Below are 21,920 nucleotides of genomic sequence, written 5' to 3'. Positions count from 1 at the left end.
GTAGTAATGAGAAATTTCCCATTCACTTTACCCAATATATAATTATTAATGTTTTCATATGTATAAAAATTATTTTAATCTTTACTTTTCTATTGGTAGCGGTGAGGGAGTCTGTCTCAAGTTTTTTGTCCTGATCACATTGTGAACTCCTCTCAGAAACCCAGGTGAAGTGCTGGACACTTACGTGAATTTTCCAGTTTCTTTCTTATAGTGTTGAGCAGCCTCAGCTCTGGGGTTCACTTTACATGGTGCAGGAGCGGGAGTCCTGGTATTCCTGAGTTCCCGGCCGTCCTGGGGATGTGGACAGTTCTCTTCCTTTGTGTCTGAACGTCCAGTCTGTGATGTTCTGCCTTCACTTCTGAGATGACAGAGAAGTGGTCCCTGGCTCGGTTCCCCGCTCTTTTACAGCTGAAGAAGCCACAAACAGTCATGTCAAAATTGGAGAAAACCGCCCTGAAAGCGTCACTCCTTATAGCGATGTCATTTATGTCTCTGGTATATACAGCTGGTGCTGGATTCGGGTCCCTTTACTTCACGTTAAGCTCTTAATCTTGTCGCTGATTTTGGCATTAAAAGCAGTACAATTATTTTCCCATCCAATCAGGTACTCCTCAGAATAGACCATCAGTATTAAACTCCTTAATGTATCTGATGACTGAATTGTTCTTCATTCTTTCTGTGAGAATCTGAAAACAGAGCAGGTAAAACAGTGAGACCAGTGAGCGTTCTCCGATGTCTGCCTTCCATTGGCTCTACTGTATAGTATAGTTTTAATTAGGTTTCTAGGAAATATTTAAAAGCCTCCTAGTGTTCTATAGGCCGATTATATTAAAGAGGTTGTCCAGTTTTCTTCAGGATAGGTCTTCAATATCAGTTTGCAACCAAGTGGACTACTTGCTGTTGGTGTCGTTGGATTGAGCGGTGTCTGTATATTCCTAGTGGTTCTTTAATGAGCGGTAAAAGGTGGCTTACCATAAGATCAGGTCCAACACATGTGTGCGCAACCCCGGCCTGTGACTTGTCTACTCGTAGAGAAGCCGGCAGGTATTCGTAGAATGATTTTCAGGGTGACATCATACATTACAGCTGTTGTAGTTGATGCGTGCACACTAGACGGGTAATGGCGGTGCAGCTTGGAGCGCTATAGAACGGAGTGGTGAAACAGGGGTAGATAGATTATATTGTGTCAGCACGGGTACTTCACTATAGAAAATAAAATAACTGAAAAAATATAAAAATCTACATTTAGATTTAAACATGCGACATCTACATTCAAGGCTGATAAGTTACCTCCAGGATACAGCCTGATCATGTTGAGAAGAGTGGATTTCTAGACTTAGAATGCTAATATATATTACTGGTTTCTTTATAATCATATATTATGTCTGTGAATAAACCACTAATATGTATTAGCTTTCTAAGCATAGAAAACCCAAATTTTCAACATGTTATAGTGAGTAGTGTATATGATATGTACATGCTAGAACACAGCTCTTACACGCAGATCTGCTCTCAGTAGGCTGAGGTCTAGCCCTGTCAATCAAGGGGAGGAGGAAATGTACAGAGCACAGGGGGTGTTACAAAAGTAGTGTTCCAAGGATTCAGCCCCAGCCCCTGGTGCTCCAAGGTGATCATTTGCATGTGAATAAAAATGCAGATATCTCTGCAGCTGTTTAACCCAATTTGATACTTTATATTAGAATTTTTATTTATTTTTTCCTTTTTTTAGGTTTAATTTGGTTGGAAAACTGCTAATCATTATTAAAAAGATTTTTTTTAATTATAGCTTTTTATTTCTTAAATATAAAGATGACACAAAAATGTATTATTGCAATAGGTTCCCTATTTTTTATAAAAAAAATTTTTACCATTATTTTAATTTCTTTTTGCCACATAATATGTACCCCAGGACTTCATAAAAATATCTCTGGGGGCATGACACACAGGCAGAGCTGATCAGGGTCTCCTTAGACCCTGCAGCTGTGCTTCTGCCCCTGCTCCAGACACCCCCGGATCTGCCGCTTCCTGCTCCCTCCACCATGCGCTCGTGCAGCGCTGTTCTCCCGGCATAGGAGAATGCAGAAGCGGTAATAAACCACTCCTGCCTTCTCTTCAGGGTCTCTGCTGCGTCTCACAGCTGGGACCCAACCTGCTCCTGCTAGATTGTAGGAGCAGGAGCTTTAATCCCAGCGCTGTAGGGGCATGTGCAGATAGGACGTATATACACAGTGGGCAGTCAGGAAGGGGTTAACATATAGATAAAAAAGGTATCTATTTAATCAGCATGATGATCCCTACCAGGCAGTATGCCTGATTTAATAGTGGTGACTATTCTGAAAGAGACTTTTTAACTTTTTGAAGAGTTGATATGTTGAGTTTTTCTGTTGTCCCAACTTTTCTAGATTTTTTACAGCAAAATCTAAATGTAAAGTCTTGTAGGATAGACGGTGAGAAAGAGAAAAAAGGGACAGATATTGAGGAGTACAGTGTGGGATAAAATTGTCTGATCTATAGACAGATCTACAGGAGGCCGTGCATTCAGTCACTGTGTGCTTGTGTCTCCACAGATAGATCCAGAAGAAGAAATTCCACTAAACGATGTCCAAGGAAGGTCCTAGAGAACCTTCAGGTAGATGGAGCTGAAGTCTCCCCAGAATCTGACCGGAAAGGGATTGAACCAAAGATCATTTTACATTTCTTTTCTTTAGGATGAAAATCTGATTGATATTAAGGTTGAGGTTAAAGAAAAAACAGAAGAGGAGACGGATTTATGGGGCGATCAGCAGGGTAAGGAGGGGGGCTGTCATGGCTGTTTTCAGGGTCACCTGGATACTACTCCCATCTCCTCATTATCACATGTAATAATCTCTCCTGCCCCTGTGTGTTTCCTACAGATGGACTCATAGAAGGAAATCCCCCCGAGAGATGTCCCTGTCCTCTGTATTCCCAGGACTGTCCAGAGGAGAAGCTCCCAGAGAACCATCAGGTAGATGGAGCTGAGCCCTATACACATCTATTTAGGGGGGTCCTGCAGTCATAGAGGGGTCATAGATTGTGGGGGTCTCTTATGTGGATCTGTTAGATCTCCCAACTGTCTGCTGTATTGTACTGAATTGTTACAGATGACAAATCAGGGGGAAGATCTGACTGATATTAAAGTGGAGGATGAAGAAGAGCGGATGATGGGCGATCCCCCGTGTAAGAGTGAGGTGGAGGAGGACATTCCAGTCCATGTGACCACAGGTATGGAGTAATGAATGGAGGAAGGGAATTGGGAGGTTTCTTCAGGTGAGGCTCCACCTTAGATCTCCAGTAAAGTAGCACTCCGGGCAGTGACCCCTGTGTTATGTACAGGAGCGGAGGGAGCTGTGACTGCACATAGACATCCTCTCCAAGCTCTTCTCTACGTCCGCTCATGTTCCAGGTTGAACACACGGCTTAGCATCAGGTTTTGGGGTGCATCGGCTGCAATGAGTGGATGCATTAATGGCTGGGTCTGAGAAAACTCAGTTTAACCACTTCCATGCTGACAGGGGGTCGTTTGTGACACTTGTCTTACAGCCTTTATGCCCTATACTTCTGGCTGGCGTTATAAGACATGTAAGTAGAGTGGCGTTATTGGCACAGATGGCAAGTGGGCCTCCACACTGGAAGAAGGGAAAACAAGTGCAGGAAGTCCTTTTTGAAAGGCTCCTGGTGTCCAGAAGTGGATCTCACCTGCAGAGAGGGATCTTAAAAAGCTGGACCAGGGACTCCTGGTGGTGTATGTTCCCTGGGAAAGAATCAAGATGGAGAATGTGCAATTTGTTAAGCTGGATTTACATGTCCTGATGTTATGGCAGATTATCAGGAACGAACGTACCTATGAACACTAGTTCATGATAATGTGCCCATCTAAAGGAGTATGAAAACCTCAGTCATGGTTTCTGGGCAGCAGAGCGGGCTGTAATCAACTGCACTATGCTGCCCCGAAACAATGCAGCTATATGATGACGAGCAATAGCAGTAGTCTTCGATTAAAGGCACAGTAGGCTTGATGGTTACACACTCAATGACACAGTATGCTTGGTGATTACAGGAATGGACTTAAAGGCAGGACCAATTATATTTAGAAATATGTAACAGATATTTGTCTGTTTACAACAAATTCTTTTTTCACAATGGGCCGCAGCACGACACTTCTGAAATACGAGCACTTAGCTGTATACTGCTGGATAATCTATTAATCAAGAGCAAACATCCATTATCACAGTCTCCATTCACTGGCTTCTTATAGAAGTCTTCTCCTGTTCATTTTTATTACACCGCCTTAACAAGAAAAAGATGACGTCTCCTCGTCCGTGACAACATCCCTCCAACTGACTCGCACTACATGCCCCTCCTACATTCTCCCGATCCGCCAGCTTCCCCCTAGAGAGGCTGGGCTGTGAGCAGGACTTGACAAGCGTCATAGCTCCCATCATCTTAGTCTGGTTGTGCTGAACTCCACCACCATCAATGTTTTACAACCCAAACAAGCGTTCACATAGAGCTACAGCACACAAAGGAAGGGGGCACAAGACAGGTGCACAACAAATTAACAAAACAATTCCAATTAAAAAGTATTTTGCCACTCCACCCCGATTACATTCTCAGCCGAAAAGGAGGGGGGACCTTTCTTTATGGCAGAAGAACCTTGACAATTATTAAAGGGTGTAGAATGAATGTAGAGCATGTTAAAAAGCAATGTAGAGTCTAGAACAATGCAGAATGCTGACTGTTTTTGGATAGGTTCGTTCCCAATAATCGGATGTATAGTCGATCAGCCGACGAATGAGAGTTGAATGTCCAATAATCGGCAACACATCTCCCTGTGTAATCGGGGATTTGCTGCCAATCATCTATAAAAGTGAATCGGCCTGTGTAATCAGAAAATCGGGCAGTGTAATAAAACCCTTAATCCACATTCGCATGGTCAGTATTTGGCATGAGTATTTGTAGGTTAAAATCGGGGATTGAAGTTACAGACAAAAATTTAATGGAAAGGTTTGTGCCTCTGCTGTATTCTGGACTCTCTCCTGAAGAGGGTAAATGGAGATTCTAAAAAGAGAAACCTAAGGAACTCCTGTCTAGTGGTCATCCTTCAAGTCTGGTTCTAGAGGCAGTCAACAATGATGCCAGATGTCAAGTTAGTGCGACCCATGTGTGATATCTGCATTATATTGAAATTCTGCATACGTGTTTCCAGCCTAATAAGGTTATAAATGTATTTACTTTGTTTAAAAAAAATCATGAAATCTTTTTTTAATCCTATCAGAAAATTCCAGTCAGAACTCTGAGGGAAATTTCATCATTTGGCAATCTTCACAAGAAAATCCCATAACCTATAACTTACCTCCAGGATTTACAGATCTGTCATTTAATCTCCCTAATCACGAGGAACCTCCTCCTGACCAATCAAAGATTATTACTACAAGTCCACATCTATCATATAATCCCCTTAATTATGAGGAACCTTCTCCTGACCAATCACAGATTGTTACCACAAGTACCGGGCAGAAAGGGGGAAAAAAGTATCAATGTGGTGAATGTGGAAAACAGTTTTCAAGAAGCTCCGGTCTCTTTATACACACAAAAGTTCACACCGGCGAGAAGCCATTTTCATGTTCACAATGTGGGAAATGTTTTATAGATAAATCCAATCTTTTATCACATCAGAAAATTCACACAGGAGAGAAGCCATATTCATGTTCAGAATGTGGGAAATGTTTCATGTATAAGTCAGATCTTGTTGCACATGAGAGAATACACACAGGAGAGAAGATGCATTCATGTTCAGAATGTGGAAAGTGTTTCACAAATAAATCAGATCTTGTTAAACATGAGCGAATTCACACAGGAGAGAAGCCATTTTCATGTTCTGAATGTGGAAAATGTTTTACCAATAAATCAGATCTTGTGAGACATAAGAGAATTCACACAGGAGAGAAACCATTTGCATGTCCAGAATGTGGGAAATGTTTTACGAACAAATCAGATCTTGTTACACATCAAAGAAGTCACACAGGAGAGAAGCCGTATCCATGTTCACTATGTGGGAAATGTTTTACAAATAAGTCAAGTCTTGTGAAACATGAGAGAATTCACACAGGAGAGAAGCCTTATCCATGTTCACTTTGTGGAAAATGTTTTACAAATAAATCAAGTCTTGTTAAACATAGGAGAATTCACACAGGAGAGAGGCCGTTTACATGTTCTGTATGTAGAAAATGTTTTACAGATAAATCACATCTTGTTATGCATGAGAGAATTCACACAGGAGAGAAGCCGTATTCATGTTCAGAATGTGGGAAGTGTTTTATTACTAATGCTAAGCTTCGAGATCATCATAGAACTCACACAGGAGAGAAACTGTATTTATGTTCAGAATGTGGGAAATGTTTTAGTGCTAAAGCCAACCTTCGAGATCATCAGAAGATTCACTCAGGGGATACCCCATTTTAATGAAATTTATCAAGATGTTTTTCAAAGACTTAAAATTTTGAAACTCCTCAGAGAAATCACAGGGAGAAGAAACTATTGTTTGAAATGTGGGACATATGCTAATAGATGAAAAAAGGTTTTATTCACAAGCAGTATGCAGCTAATAAAATGGCTTATCTTTAGGTGGAATTTGCCTGGATCTGCCAAACATCTAAATGATATTAACCTAAAGTCAACAGTGACGAGAAACTGGAGGAAAAGCATTGTGGATATGAGGAAGAAGATTATCCCCATAAACTTTGCTTCTTCTTAGTGTAATTCATACCTCCACCCACACTGCAGGAGACTCCAGAATGAAAAAGGAAGGACTCCCTATGTAGAGTTTTATGTCACATACAGTACAGACCAAAAGTTTGGACACACCTTCTCATTCAAAGAGTTTTCTTTATTTTCATGACTATGAAAATTGTAGATTCACACTGAAGGCATCAAAACTATGAATTAACACATGTGGAATTATATACATAACAAAAAAGTGTGAAACAACTGAAAGTCATATTCTAGGTTCTTCAAAGTAGCCACCTTTTGCTTTGATTACTGCTTTGCACACTCTTGGCATTCTCTTGATGAGCTTCAAGAGGTAGTCACCTGAAATGGTCTTCACTTCACAGGTGTGCCCTGTCAGGTTTAATAAGTGGGATTTCTTGCCTTATAAATGGGGTTGGGACCATCAGTTGCGTTGTGGAGAAGTCAGGTGGATACACAGCTGATAGTCCTACTGAATAGACTGTTAGAATTTGTATTATGGCAAGAAAAAAGCAGCTAAGTAAAGAAAAACGAGTGGCCATTATTACTTTAAGAAATGAAGGTCAATCAGTCCCAAAAATTGGGAAAACTTTGAAAGTGTCTCCAAGTGCAGTCACAAAAACCATCAAGCGCTACAAAGAAACTGGCTCACATGCGGCCGCCCCATGAAAGGAAGACCAAGAGTGACCTCTGCTGCGGAGGATAAGTTCATCCGAGTCACCAGCCTCAGAAATCGCAGGTTAACAGCAGCTCAGATTAGAGACCAGGTCAATGCCACACAGAGTTCTAGCAGCAGACATATCTCTAGAACAACTGTTAAGAGGAGACTGTGTGAATCAGGCCTTCATGGTAGAATATCTGCTAGGAAACCACTGCTAAGGACAGGCAACAAGCAGAAGAGACTTGTTTGGGCTAAAGAACACAAGGAATGGACATCAGACCAGTGGAAATCTGTGCTTTGGTCTGATGAGTCCAAATTTGAGATCTTTGGTTCCAACCACCGTGTCTTTGTGCAACGCAGAAAAGGTGAACGGATGGAATCTACATGCCTGGTTCCCACCGTGAAGCATGAAGGAGGAGGTGTGATGGTGTGGGGGTGCTTTGCTGGTGACACTGTTGGGGATTTATTCAAAATTGAAGGCATACTGAACCAGCATGGCTACCACAGCATCTTGCAGCGGCATGCCATCATTTATTTTTCAACAGGACAATGACCCCAAACACACCTCCAGGCTGTGTAAGGGCTATTTGACCATGAAGGAGAGTGATGGGGTGCTGCGCCAGATGACCTGGCCTCCACAGTCACCGGACCTGAACCCAATCGAGATGGTTTGGGGTGAGCTGGACCGCAGAGTGAAGGCAAAAGGGCCAACAAGTGCTAAGCATCTCTGGGAACTCCTTCAAGACTGTTGGAAGACCATTTCAGGTGACTACCTCTTGAAGCTCATCAAGAGAATGCCAAGAGTGTGCAAAGCAGTAATCAAAGCAAAAGGTGGCTACTTTGAAGAACCTAGAATATGACATATTTTCAGTTGTTTCACACTTTTTTGTTATGTATATAATTCCACATGTGTTAATTCATAGTTTTGATGCCTTCAGTGTGAATCTACAATTTTCATAGTCATGAAAATAAATAAAACTCTTTGAATGATAAGGTGTGTCCAAACTTTTGGTCTGTACTGTATGTAGACATGTCCAAATGTGATCCTCATACAGAAGAGAAAGTAAAAGGCAATGGAATTAAAAAAACTCCCCAGATCTGGCATTTGTTTGTCTTGAATACCTGGTTCTGCCTCCAGCAGGCGTTTATTCTAAAGCCTCATTCACACGTCTGTATTCTGGTCAATATCTTACATCAGTATTGTCGAATTTAGGCATGATACCTAAACAATGGACCTCAACTATTGTCTGTCAGCTTCAAATCCTAAGTTTCCTTCCAGGGGTAAGGTAACAGACACAAATTCAGAGATAATACGTGCAAGGACTTCTACTCAGCCCCAGACATTTCGTTATGTATAACAAAAGTGCTGGGCGTGCCCCTACAGTCTAATTGTCACGGGGAGCTGCCGATGCACTGATTCTCCGCAGCGCTGACAGCGCCCCGCCACAGGTTGCCTGTTATTTAGGTTTACTGCATTACCTGGCGTACTTACCTTCTGCTATTTTCTGACGATCCTCTGCCTGCTCCATTTGTACTTCGCTGCTCTCCTGGTATTCTGACCCCGGCTATCTCCTGACGATCCACTGCTGACCCTTTGGTACTTCACGACACTCCTGGTATTTATGACCCTGGCTTCTCCTGACTATTCTCTGCTTGCTCTCCTGGTATTTACTTCGTAGCTCTCCTGGTATTTACTCGGTCCGTTCATGTTCTGTTGTTTGTCTGGTCTGTCCTCCCAGCAGTTATTCCAAGCTTGGGATTGCCGTCCAGTTGTCCCCTGTCGTTAGGACTTGCGAGGCAAGTAGGCAGGGCCAGGGGTGAGGGTGGAGCGCAGTGGTCACTATCCTCCCCCCTGTGTGTGTGTGTACGCGACCGTTACACTAATCCAATGACACGATGCAATACATACATTACTGCTCAGAGACTGCACGTACAAGTTCATGTTCATGACGATAGCAAAAAATGTCAGAGTGACACTGACATACATAGCTGTGGATAAACGCATGATGATGGCGTTAATGAACAGCGTGTTTAAGAATACACCGACCCAGCACATGTCTTCTGCTATTTCAAAGCTTCCAAAAATTGTCCCTTATCAGAGGCAGATGGTGTTTAAACACACACAGGGTTATGAGGGAAAAAAACTGTGGCTTGTTGGGGGACCAAGTGTCCAAAAATAATGTCTTAATGGAGTCAGAATGCTGCCTATAAAACACGCACATGCCCAGACCAGGGACAGAAAATTTAAATTTAGGCGAAGGTGCGTAAGAGCGCCACACTTGTGGCCAAACAACTAAAATTTTCCATATAGTAGCAGTACTCATGCTTACCTGGCCAAGAGTCCCAGCACACCGCTCTGCCGACCACAGAAAAATTAAGTTGAGGTGAAGATGCGGAGGTGCGCCACATTTGTGGACTGATGAGAGTTACATTTTCCATATAGCAGTGGAAACCTTGCTTGTCTGGCCAAGAGTCACACCCCAAAAATATTTAATTTATATGAAGGCACGGAAGTGTGCAACATTTACTACAGCTACGTGAATCTGAATCGCCAACAACTTGAGAACTCAGCTGCACACAAGCTAACTGCTGGACAGGAATAGTTTTCTATGACCACATATTCCATTATGGATGTCTCACAATGGAGCGGAGGACAAGCTGGAGGAGTCTAAGCAGGAGAAGAAGCTGTTGAGGTTGGCAAGGACTCTGTACTGCTTGGGGATGCAGGCTGGCTGCTACAAAGAAGACCAGGAAAAGGAGGACAGACTTGTTCTGATTGGGAATGCTGGCCAGTGCTCTTTTCCCACAGGATCTGGTGATGCCGCCTCATATGCTGCAATAGACCTGTGGTTCCTATGTTTGTGTTTGAATGCCCATGGCTTATTTTAATCCTGCAGATCTTGCACACGGCAATGGTTTTGTGTTCCAGCCTTGTGGAGAAAAAACACCAAAGGGGAGTTACTCGCACAGAGCTAGAGGCAGCCGCTACAGACTGGAACTGTATCGTCTTTAGTAATGAGTCCAGGTTCTGTTTGGGATCCACCAACAGTTGGGTATGAGTATGGAGGCCTGGTAGTAAGAGCTTCAATCCTGCCTTTGCTGTGGAGAGGCACACTGCCCCAACTGCTGGTGTGATGATCGGGGAGCCTTTGCATATGATAGTCGGTGACCCCAGTAGTGATATGAGGGACACTAACAGCTCAGCGATATGTGCAGGACATACTGCCACCACATCTGTCCCTCTCATGGCAGGGCTGAGAACTGAGATTTATCTGCAGGATAATGCTTACCGCCAACCAGCAAGGGTTTCCCGGAATGTCTCCTCCAGATTACAACACTTAATTTGCTGCCCAACCACCAGATTTATCTCCAGTCCAGGAATTATGGCATCAGATGGGACTAGCTTCAGCAACCTATGAGTGTGCAGGATCTACAGACCCATCTGTAACATCTGTTGGCAAATGTGCCAAAGGATACCATATGAAACTTGTATGCCTTCACGTCCAACTGTATATCACCTTGTATCCAGGCTAGAGGATGTATCTCATCTTGTATCCAGGCTAGAGGCCGTATCTCATCTTGTATCCAGGCTAAAGGCCGTATCTCCTCTTGTATCCAGGCTAGAGGCCGTATCTCATCTTGTATCCAGGCTAGAGGCCGTATCTCATCTTGTATCCAGGCTAAAGGCCGTATCTCCTCTTGTATCCAGGCTAGAGGCCGTATCTCATCTTGTATCCAGGCTAGAGGCCGTATCTCATCTTGTATCCAGGCTAGAGGTCATATCTCATCTTGTATCCAGGTTAGAGGTGCCCAAAAGGGTCCTAGAGCTTTCTTGCAATTTTACAGTTTTCCCCAATAAACTTCTCCTTTCCTCCTTTCCTCACATTTATCATCATTAAACTCACACAGGGAAAGCTTCCTCCCAACAACTCCTCCTCTGACTGTAGGAAACTTGGCTGGATGGCTGAGATGCAGAGAAACCAAACCACAATTGCAGAAGCAGACCAAGCAGACTCTGATACTGCAGAACTGGAGATACAAGAAGAGCTTGCGGCTGAAACTTCAACTGAAATTTGAACTGTGATATAAGGAGTACACCGGCAGGATGGGTACATGACAGGAACGCAGACTGTATAAGGCAAGAGAATCGTTGAAGCACAAGTCTTTGCTGGTCACAGGGAACCTCAAGCCTTATATACCTAGGGACCCTCAGCCACTGGATTTGTAGATGAGAATACTTATCCTTTAAGAGGCCACAGGTGAGAATGCGTGTGCCCTAAGGGAGGTTGCATTAAATCTTCTATATCGTTTGTTAAAAAGAAGTCTTTTAGACAGGAGGAGGACTTGGCTGCCCACAACTAGAGGCGGATCACATTGCAAACCCTTCAGATGTAGCTGAGACCCAATGCTTAGAAGCAGGTGGGCAATATTTGCTTATTTTTCAAGAGAAGGTCGAATAGGGCCACTTAAGATGGGGAATCAGTCTAGCTCCCTTCTAGCTCACCTGGTACACAAAAAACCCGGCCTCCCCTGCCATCCTAAAAATCCAATCCTCCTCTGGGGATATATTCATACAGACAGCACTTGGAAGTTGAGTCTTGTCTTCTTATTTAGATGAAGTCTTCCTGCAATTACAGGCAAATCACCAGTCTTTATTGGATGCCCCTTTTCTGATTGATTAATTGTCCTGCGCAGTTACAGATATGGCTAACGGTAAATCCCGGCCCGGCGGGACTCTGGTAGAAGTCTACATCAAATACCAAGATATCATCTTACCCATACTTCTCAACACATATAATGCCTGGCTCCTTCTACGAGGCCACTCTAATAATTTAACTAAAACCTGACAAAGATCCATCTGATTGTGGTTCCTGTCGACCAGTATCCTTAATAACCAGTTCCCTACTGGGCCATCCCCCTTGGGATAGTGAAAGACCATTCCTGGCTCCTCTTTAGGGATCCCAGCTGTCACCGAGGGCCGGTTCCCAGGTCCCACAGGTGCATGACTGCGTGCAGAGATATATGCTGACTGCCTGGGCAAGCAGCAAAGGGTCAGTATGGTAATCAGGCACAGGTCAGGCAGAGGTGAGCCAGAGCCAGGAATTGAGTAAAGATCAGTATACGGACAGACTAATGGAACAGAACACCTGTGCAGGGTTTAGCATGCTAGAGCACCTACTGCTCAGGCACCACTCCCTAGGGCAAGGTGGTTAAAGTCCCTGCAGATGACCAGACATTGGCTGGAGAGAATTTAGGAACATGCACACTGATCCCAACAGAGGGTGAGCACGCGTTCGCCCTACTGACCAACACAGGAGACTTGCCACCTAGAAGCAGGCTGCAGCCTACAAGAATGGTGGACAGCGGTGACTCAGGCAGCTGGGTCCATCTCAAGGTAACAGGGTAAGAGTGGTGGGTCTGGACTGCCGGAGTGCCAGAAGAAAAACTAGTAAAACGGCGCACTGTGCCTGCCCAGGAGAGTATGGCAGCAGCGAGAACGGGCCAGCAGTTTCATAGTGGCCTCATCTCAGCTTTATATTCCTACTTAATTTCCTGCAAGATAACTCACAACCCCCTCCCCGCTCTGCACAGATGGAGAGCCCTTCCATATGCGTCTTTTTCTTCAGTTTTTTCTTATTCTTCATTGTTACCTAACACCAGTTCGTTTTTATGGCAAGGGGAGAAAGCCGTGGCCGTGATTTTTGGCATATGATAGAGACTGTTACTCATAACTTCTGGAAAGAGATCCCGGGTAACGGGGGCGCCTGTCCAGAGGTACGCTTATTACCACTAGTGATGAGCGCTAATATTCGAATAGCGTATTTTTTTTGCGAATATCGGCACTTCGCTAATTCGCCAATATTTTGAATATAGCGCTATAAATTCGTTATTTTGAATATTCTTTTTTTTTTTTTTTTTTTATTGGTATATTTTTTTCTTTCCCACTTCCCAAAATTAGTTCTTACCTGTTCTGAGGATTCCTGGCTGCTCCAGTCAGTGCCCGTTGCCGCTTCTGCCGACTTCCGTGCTCATGGAGCGTCCCCATCACCATGGGAACGCCTCCATACTAGAATGTACTGTCGGATTTGAGAATTCAGTTGAAATCGCAATGCGATTAATATAACTTGAAGTAATCGCATTTCTAATGGGTCAGCTTGCTAGAATTAACGAAGTTAACGAATATGGAATATAGCAGTGCTGAGTTGAAATCGCCATGCGATTAATATAACTTGAAGTAATCACATTGCGATTTCAACTTAGACCTGGTTTACTATGGTTGGCTTGGTAGAATTAGCGAATATGACGAATGTATTCGTCATATTCCTCAAAATGAAGATAACAAAGTATTCTCCATCTTCGTTTTATCTCCATATTCGTCAACTTCGCTAATTCTAGCAATCAAATAGGAAAGTTGATTATAGAGACAGCTGTGCTTAATTCGCTATGTGATTATATTACTTAGCTTTTTTTTTAATAAATAGAATAATTATAATAATTATCAAGTATTATAATAATTCTATTTTTTTTTTTAAAAAAAAGCAAAGTAATATAATTGCATAGCGAATTAAAAACTTAGCTCTCTCTATAGTCAACTTTCCTATTTGATTGCTAGAATTAGCGAAGTTGACGAATATGGAGCTAAAACGAAGATGGAGAATACTTTGTTATCTTCGTTTTGAGGAATATGACGAACACATTCGCCATATTCGTCATCTTCGCTAATTCTAGATATCAAACCAATAGGAAAGTTGCCTTAAGTTAAAATCACAATACGCGATTATTTAAATTGCATATTAATCGCGATAACTAGAATAATGACGAATATTCGATTTCGACAAATATGAGACGAATATTCAAGCGAATATTCGCGAATTTCGTCAAAATCGAATATGGCACCTCCCGCTCATCACTAATTAGCACTATTAGAGGAAGACGTATGGCGACACCATAGGGGACTCTTTCTTCCTGAAATACTGTTCTTTGCCGGTGTAGCTGTTGCCCTGCGTTGGATGTTGGGTGTGCTCGTTCTGTAACTGTGGAGGAATCTCCTCAGTTCTGCACCATCTCATCTTATTGTGTACAGAGGACGCCCAGGTACATTCCACACAGTTTGGGGTTCTTGAGCCGTTTCCCTCTTATAGACGCTTAAAGGAAACTTTATTGGATATATATAAAAAATCGTGGTGAATCTACCACATATTGGATACGTCAGGCTAAAGCCTGGAAAAATGTGGCTCACCCCACAATTGTATGGGTGCAGCCACTGTTTCCACGCTTCCAAAAACGTGCAAGTCTGGATGTATCAGGATTATCTTGTCTGTATATGACTCCTGATGAGTTCCCAGATGCACCGGTAATACTCACTAGGTACGCTGGATCTGCTTATAACTATCAAAGATACCAGCTGTAACACTGGTGGCAACTTATAATCAAAAAGCTGCAACAGTGTATATCGTGAGTATTACCGATAGTGAAAGAGATAGGTATGTAGCGGGTGAGAGCTTTTATGTTTAAGCTCTACTTACAAGCCTGCTGTTCTTGATCTCTAATATCCCATCACTATCTCACAAAAGACTGTCCCTGCCTATACATGCGTCTGCTCGACGCGTTTCTATGTCTCTGTATCACCAGTGACATGTCTTCAGGAGCAGAGATACAGTAGGCATTAGTGCAGTTTATTTAGTCTCAACACTTTGCACTATGCTCACTGATAGAAGACGCTGCACGCTTCTGTTTGCGCGCGTGCAGCTCAAAGAGACACAGCCTCCGGCACTTGTTTGCGGCCGTCTCGCGGCCGCTTGACCGCCGATCTCATATCAAGATCGCCACTCCCACTGGGCGGAGCTTCATCGGCAGGCGGTGACGTCACCAAGCGTCCTGTTGATCCGTTCTGCCTGATCTCCAATGCTGGCCGCTATCGTGGGTATGTTTACATGGGCAAGAATTGCCTGCCATCATAGGGGACAGATTGGTACTGATACCAGAGGTGATCGGGCAATTATAACCAGCACATAAGTGAACTATAATATATATACATTACAATCCCATGTATAATTTCATGGAACTAATGATGCATAAGAAGATATTGTGACAATCAGAGCATGTAGGGAATAAGTCATCAACATCTCCAAACGCCATATATCTGACGTGGAAATGGATATTCTATGCAAAGGTTTGGCCTTTGTCCCTGATTGCCACTACAACCCATTCAACTGGGTGAAGGATTTGAATTTGTTTATAAGGAAGCTACAATGGCGGAAATTCTTCCTCACCAATGATAAAGAACAATGCCATAAATTAGGCATTGACCCAGAGGAACTGCAGGATGTAAGACTCCTAGCGGGCCTTATAGAGGAGGGTGAGAGAGATATTGGTCAGGGTCCATTTACAAACCTTCGCCTACCCTCACGTAGACCCCCACCCATCAATGAATATTCTCCACTGGATGCCTTCCTTACCGTGACCACAGAAAAATTGAGGTCGCTCCGCATGCAGAAACCTCACAAATCCAATGTCACAGAAGAAGAAAAGATGGCACTGGACATACTAAAAAGGGATACCACTATAGTTATCAAGCCCTCTGATAAAGGGGGCAATGTGGTGGTTCTAGATGATTGCAAATATGTGGAAATGTGCATGCGAATCCTAGATGATAAGTCCTGCTATAGGCCACTGGAGCACAATCCGATGGAAGTGTTCAAACATGAACTAAAAGGCATTCTAAACAAAGCTATGCAACAACACCTCATAGACAAGACGGAATTTGCTTTTCTGTTACCAGACTATCCTGTGACAGCAGCATTTTATAGCCTACCTAAGGTCCACAAGGGGCTGAGCCCGTTGAAGGGCAGGCCCATTGTGTCTGGAATAAATGGCTTGACAGAGAAAATCAGTCTATATGTAGATGAGGTGCTGAGAACCTTTGTTTTAAATCTTCCATCATATGTCAGAGACTCCATGGATGTCCTGAGACGCCTGAATGACATCTACTGTGACCCGGCCACCCTACTGGCAAGCCTCGATGTAGAGGCACTGTATAGTTCAATACCACATGATAGGGGTTGCCAGGCAGTGGGAGCATTTCTCACTGAAAGAGGATCACATTTGGCCAATCACAACGGTTTTGTGATCGAGTTACTTGACTTCATTTTGAATCACAATGTATTCACGTTTGATCGCAAGTTCTACCACCAGCTCAGGGGAGTGGCCATGGGAAGTCCATGTGCCCCGACTTATGCCAACCTCTACCTGGGCTGGTGGGAGAGAGAATGCGTTTTCAGTGAGGCGATGGAACAATGGACGTCGTCTATTATCCTATGGATAAGATTCATAGACGATGTGTTTATTCTGTGGAACGGCCCCAGTACGGCCTTCAGTGAGTTTGTGAAGGAACTCAACCAAAATGATTTAGGCCTATTCTTCACGAGCGAGATTAACAGTACACAACTGACGTTTCTGGATTTATCTATCAGCATTGATGAATCCAGAAAAATTATTACAAAAATGTTCCGGAAACCAACGTCCACCAACACCCTTCTCAGATGGGAGAGTGCACATCCCACCAAATTAAAATATGGAATACCTAAGGGGCAATATCTTAGAGCCCGACGGAATTGCTCAGAATGGGTTGACTTTAAGAGAGCATCCTCTGACCTACAAAAACGATTTAGCCAGAGAGGATACCCTGGCCCCTGTCTCGCTGAGGCATACCAACATGCCTCAGTTAGCAATAGAGATGACCTCCTGGTCCCTAAAAAAAGAACTATGGACAATAAAATAAGAATTATAGGCACTTATGATCAAGCCAATAAGGAGGTGAGGAACATCATCAGGGAGAACTGGAGTATCCTCAAATCAGACCCGATAGTCGGACATCTTATAAGTGAATCCCCACTGATCACTTATAGAAGAGGGAGCAACCTGAGAGATCAGCTGGTGCACAGCCTATATAGTCCCTCAACACAATCTACTTGGCTTCCCAATAGACCACCCGGCACGTTTAAATGTGGCAAATGCATTGCATGCAAAGCCATCAAAAAAGGCAACGTGGTAAAATGCACTACCACAGGATGAGACTTTATAATCAGGTCCTTTATAAATTGCAAAACAGTAGGGGTGGTCTATGTGGCTACGTGCATTTGCCAAAAACAATATGTTGGCAAAACCAAGAGGGAGTTTAGGAGACGCATTGGTGAACATCTGCTAAACATCACAAATGAGGACGATACACCTATTGCCCAGCATGTGACGGAATGCCACGCATTTCGTTTCAGGGCATTGAACACGTCAGAGGATCTCCAAGAGGTGGAGATATAGACAATCTGTTACTGAAGAAAGAGGCTCAATGGATCTTCACATTGAGAACAGTGAAACCATTTGGTTTAAATGACTATATATCATATACATGCTTCATTTGATGGATTTTCCCCTTAAGAATTCTCCAAAAAATTCGCAAAAAATTCGCAAAAAAAAATCGCAATTATACAGCAATGCATTATGGGAACAATATGAGAAGGACAGATTAGTCACTTCACCATGTAGTTATTAAGACGTATGGGAAACCCTAAATACCACCTTAGCAATATGGGCTGTTATCTGTGATCGCATGCAGTATAAACAGCTATGGCCTTATAGGGATCCTGAACCCATACATATATATGTGTTATTCTCTACATGCTCTGATCGTCACAATATCTTCTTATGCATCATTAGTTCCATGAAATTATACATGGGATTGTAATGTATATATATTATAGTTCACTTATGTGCTGGTTATAATTGCCCGATCACCTCTGGTATCAGTACCAATCTTCAGTCTTTCCCCTATGATGGCAGGCAATTCTTGCCCATGTAAACATACCCACGATAGCGGCCAGCATAGGAGATCAGGCAGAACGGATCAACAGGACGCTTCACCTCCTTTCTTGGTGACGTCACCGCCTGCCGATGAAGCTCCGCCCAGTGGGAGTGGCGATCTTGATATGAGATCGGCGGTCCAGCGGCCGCGAGACGGCCGCAAACAAGTGCCGGAGGCTGTGTCTCTTTGAGCTGCACGCGCGCAAACAGAAGCGTGCAGCGTCTTCTATCAGTGAGCATAGTGCAAGTTGTTGAGACGAAATAAACTGCACTAATGCCTACTGTATCTCTGCTCCTGAAGACATGCCACTGGTGATACCTAGTGAGTATTACTGGTGCATCTGGGAACTCATCAGGAGTCATATACAGACAAGATAATCCTGATACATCCAGACTTGCACGTTTTTGGAAGCGTGGAAACAGTGGCTGCACCCATACAATTGTGGGGTGAGCCACATTTTTCCAGGCTTTAGCCTGACGTATCCAATATGTGGTAGATTCGCCACGATTTTTTATATATATCCAATAAAGTTTCCTTTAAGCGTCTATTCAGGCAGTTAAACACAATTCTCGCATATATACGCAAAATTTACTTCATAGTTATATCTTGTATAAACCGTTTCCCTCTTAGTCTACTCTTTTATTAGGTGAAGGAGATCTGCTGAGGTTCAGACGTGGGGACTCGTGTCCTCAGTTACCCTTCCACGTGACGTTGTGTATGGAGAGCTGGGATTTATTTCTGCTGGTGACATGCTGCACACATGACTGGGTTTTGTCACGTATGAGAAGATAGGTGGGCCTCCCTGCCAGTGATGGCCAGCTCGCAGTGTTCGCCGACGAACACATGCGATCTGCCATCTTTATTCCCAAGCCCGGCGATGCAGAGGTAAGTCCTTACCTGGGTCTGCACCGTGAGCAGCTCTGAAACACACGCGGTCACTGGGAGCAGGCAGTTCCGAGAACAGCCCGATGAAGGCCCCCGGCGGCTGTTCTCGGAACTGCCTGCTCCCGATGACCGCATGTGTTTCAGAGCTGCTCACGGTGCAGACACAGGTAAGGACTTACCTCTGCATCGCCGGGCTTGGAAATAAAGATGGCAGATCGCATGTGTTCGTCGGCGAACACTGCGAGCTGGCCATCACTGCTCCCTGCTTCCCTCAGTGTCCTGTTCACACTGCAGATACCATTTCCCATTTACATCTTGTTGATTTGTATTTTGCACTTTCTCCAATAAACGAGTAAAAAAATAATGAAGAGATGAGAACAGCGGCCGGAGATCTCTACACCGGGAGCTCAGAGAACTACAACTCACAGCATGTCCAGCCTGTTATTATATGATATCACAGGACATTACAGGAGGAGGTAGGAGAGGATTTCAACTCCCAGCATGTCCAGGACGTTATTATATGATATCAGAGGACATTACAGGAGGAGGTAGCAGAGGAGAGGACTACAACTCCCAGCATGTTCTAGCTCTCACACTAAATCTATAGGTTCTCCATGTTCTTGTCATTACAACGCACCACCCCCTCCTGCACTGATCACATGATGTTGACATCACAGGTCCTTCAACACCATTTATTTCAGCTGCTGAGCTCCGCCCCTCTTACTCTGGAGGCCCCGCACACTAGCCAATGAGACTCCCTGTATTCCTTCCACATCATCTCTACTTTTATCAAGGCCCTCCCTGCATTGATCATATGATGGTGACATCATCACAGGTCCTTCTCTACCACTTCTCTCCACTGCTGAGCTCCACCCCCTGTACTGATCACATGACAATGACGTCATCCCAGGGCCTTCTCTACCACTTCTGAGTACCACCCCCTGCACTGATCACATGACAGTGACATCATCCCAGGTCCTTCAGCTCTTGCAGTGCAGGAGATCCAGAGCAGGTCCTGGTCGGTAGTCACTGCTGTGGTGTCTGGAGCCTCTTCTTCTCTCTGGTATCAGCCATTTCTCCAGAATCCCCCTTTATCCCCGGTGCTGGGGGCTCTGAGAAGCGGGGTCTCTCCAGGAGCAGTAAGTGCGGTTCTGGATCTCACTAATGCTCTTGTCCCTGGAGGATTTCCAGCCTCTCCTCTCCTCATAAAGGCGCCTGCAGTACTAGAAGCCTCCAGCTCCTCCAGGTCTCTCCTCTTCTCCTGAATGACCACCAAGGATGGACAGGAAGGGAATCAGCAGAAGAATATTAGACCTCACCTTGGAGATCATCTCCCTGCTGAGCGGAGAGGTAAACTTTTCTAGATTTCTCTCCTCTTTATTGTATTCTGTAACAAGTCAGACATCGGGAAGGAGAATCCATCATAGGAAGTGATAGGAATGGTCCAGGGTCCTGGAGAACGGCCTTCAGACCTTCCAAGTGACGGAGAACCTGAAGATCAGCCACCAGTATGATCAGTGATGTATCATGGAGACCAATAGTCATGTTGTAGGAGCCATGAGAAGGTAAGTAGGCAGGTTGTACCCAGGAGGAGAGGAAGCAGAGGAGGAGATGGCCGGAGTGTGGCCTGGAGGGAGGATTTATACCACTAGTCTGACATCTAGATGATACTGGACTATAACAAGGAGACCTCCACTATGTCTAGAGGAAAGAAGGTTTCTGCACCAACATAGAAGAGGAGTCTTTACTGTAAGAGCAGTGAGACTATGGAGCTCTCTGCCAGAGGAAGGAGTCATGGGGGATTCTCTAGAGGAGTCTAGAAGGAGCCTGGAGGTCTGGAGGGTAATAATATTCCAGCTTCTAGTGACTAGATTACTGATGATGGGGCCATGATCCAGGGAGGGATTCTGAGTGTAGATCTGGTGTCAGGAATTTCTTTCCCTAAGTGTCTCCCTCCATCCACAGGATTACACCATAGTGAAGAAGACATCGGGGGGGACTCCCATCATCCATGAGTCAAGAGGGTGGAGCAGGATCCCCATCTCAGAGCCTCCCCACCTGATACATGAGCAGAAGATCCTAGAACTCGCCCAGAAGTTTATTGAGCTGCTGACTGGAGAGGTGACACTGCTGGGAATGCTGGGAAATTCTCCAGTAACAGCACTGGAGGGGTCTGGGTGATGACGGTGTCATTGTGTTGTCAGGTTCCTGTAAGGTGTCAGGATGTGGCGGTCTATTTCTCAATTGAGGAGTGGGAGTATGTAGAAGGACACAAGGATCTGTACAAGGAGGCCATGATGGAGGCTCCCCGGCCTCTGACGTCACCAGGTAAGAAGAGACAAGGTGAGAAGATGCCGTGTTAGAGCCTCAGTCCGGTCATGTGCAGTGTGTACACTTTGGGTTCTTTAGTCTGTTGCTCATAAGCTTATGTGCAGAGACCTTACTGTACAATGATTGCAGTCTTCTCCCTAGAAGAGTTGTGGTTATTCATGAGGAGAAAACTGTCAGTCACTGGTGGGTGGACTAAGAAAGCAGGAGCTATGGCAGTTATAGCATCCCTGACGGAACCATGGAATCTACCAGACAGATCTTCCTTCAGCCTTTCTAAATAGTTGATATCTTTAGTGACTCTGTTATCCCGACTATTCTAGATCTTTTTTACAGGACGATAGGATATATAGCGGGAGATAGACAGAGAGAAAGGGTGAGATATTCAGGAGTGCAGTGGGGGATAAATGTCTCTGATCT

General features: G+C 44.2%; 1 protein-coding gene across 1 annotated transcript in view; it reads left to right on the top strand.

The window, feature by feature from the left end:
• The window catches only part of LOC122935208 (zinc finger protein 397-like), a 1,371,324-nt gene that overhangs the window by 102,423 nt on the left and 1,246,981 nt on the right, over positions 1-21,920 (top strand). The gene's annotated exons all lie outside the window — the stretch shown is intronic.

This window comes from Bufo gargarizans, chromosome 4, assembly GCF_014858855.1.
Source record: "Bufo gargarizans isolate SCDJY-AF-19 chromosome 4, ASM1485885v1, whole genome shotgun sequence".
In the NCBI taxonomy this organism is placed as follows: Eukaryota; Metazoa; Chordata; class Amphibia; order Anura; family Bufonidae; genus Bufo; species Bufo gargarizans.
The sequence above is the reverse complement of the archived record's forward strand: the minus strand, read 5'-3'. Positions and strand labels throughout refer to the sequence as shown.